The sequence below is a fragment of the Tuber melanosporum genome, assembly GCF_000151645.1.
Source record: "Tuber melanosporum whole genome shotgun sequence assembly, scaffold_68, strain Mel28".
NCBI classification, from domain to species: Eukaryota; Fungi; Ascomycota; class Pezizomycetes; order Pezizales; family Tuberaceae; genus Tuber; species Tuber melanosporum.
Window position 1 is genome coordinate 109,821 of NW_003299115.1, and position 1,895 is coordinate 111,715.

A 1,895-nucleotide genomic window follows, 5' to 3' on the forward strand; every position below is an offset into this window, starting at 1 on the left:
AACGTGTGCACTGTAGGATGGTAAGTATAGAAGTAGGATGCTGTAATTAAAACAAAATTTCACAAATTAGAAAATAATATAGGAGCTATAGCCATTAAGGATAAGTAGTAGGAGTAATTGGCCTACTAATGGTTCTATTTGTAGCTCAAAAATCTGCTCTCACCACATTCAAGCAAGCCTATTGTCAATGCAACCTTTTAGTTTGTTGTTAAAAATAAAATCTTTTTCTTCAGCAGTCAGGTTCTTGTACTATCCTCAATACTAGGCTGTTGTACAGTAGATCTCAAGAGGTGAAAAGACAATTCTAGCTACACTAATAGTCTCTGCAATAGTAGCCAACTCATAACCTCTATCATGAGTAACAATTAAATTTTTTCATTCTCAGTAATAGAAATCATGTGCCCAAGAAACCTGGCCAAGTATACATCCTGTCTCATTCATGATAAAGACGTAAAAGACTTTTAAAATATGGGTATTGCTCAGGTAAGTAAGTTTTACTAAAAGGTCTTCAATAACTTAGGGCATTATTTGCCTGAGCTTATTACTGCTCAAGATGATAGTAAAAGTTTACAGATATTGAAGGGTTTCGGTTAGGAGTACCAGGATCTGATATCTAGGAACCACCTTAAGTAGGATAATTCTGCTTGGAATCGGAATATCTGGTCTCCAACACTCCCCTCTGGCTCTCTTACATAGTCCGTATGTTAATATAAATATCTGTCTTAGCTTCATCCTGTGACTCTAATGCCACAAAATTGAAGGTGTTAGAAGAACACTATATTTGTCACTACTATCTATCTACCAAGTCCTATTAGCAGGCTATATGAGGGGGAACCTTTGATAAGGTCTAGGAAGTGGAACAAAGTAACTCTATCAACTATCCAGAGAGTAGCTAGGCTTCAAGGATGTGATATCTTGGACATGGCACATAGGTAATAAGAAGAGGATATCTATAAAGAGCTAACACATTCTCATCTACTCTATAATATTTAGAGGAGTTTAGAATCCTGAGAAAGCAATACTGAAGAAGCCAATAGACTTCTTAGAGTGTTACAACTAGGTTAATGATAGGGGTACCAGGTTCCGATACCCAGAAACTGCCCTAAGTAGGGTAATCCTACTCAGAATCAGAATCCCTGGTCTCCAACACCCCCCTCCAGCCTTCTTACAGGATCTGCACATTATCATACCTATCAATATTTGTTGGGTCCTGTGACTATAATGCTAGAGAATTGAATGTATCAGAATAATACCATCTTCATTGTAACTGTCTATCTGTATGGGTTCTGTATTTGGGGTTTAAGAGAGGAGATCTTCACCTAGGTTGGGGAAGTAAAACGGAGTAAATCTGTCAACTACTCAGACAGTTACTAGGCTTCAAATAGAGGATACCTATAGCATACGCCTTAAGAAACAGTACATTTTTGTACAAAGATATTACATTGAATGATAGAGAATCTTCATGAAGAACCAACAGATTCACATCCATGATACAATATTCGGAAGAGTCTAGAGCTCTTACAGAATACTACAAAAGAAGTCAATAGACTTCACAGAGTTTTACAACTAGGCTAAGTGATGCATTTTCATTACAGCAATTATTCCCAATATGAGATAACAACTAAAGCCCAATTGCCTAAAACAACCAGGAGTTGCCGAATGAGGAAATATCTACCAAACCAGTAGAATAGCTTCTTACAAATTAGTAGAAAGTTGTCAACAGAATATCTGTTATCTGGATTTGGAGTTATAGAGATTTAAAGTCTGCAACGTAAAAAGGTTACATGTATGACCACTCCTGCAGACATGACCCGCAGATAAAACTGATCATTTCATTAAGATAGAAGACAATTGGGGCCAACACACTTCGACGGCGAGGATCTGAGTTTACCCGT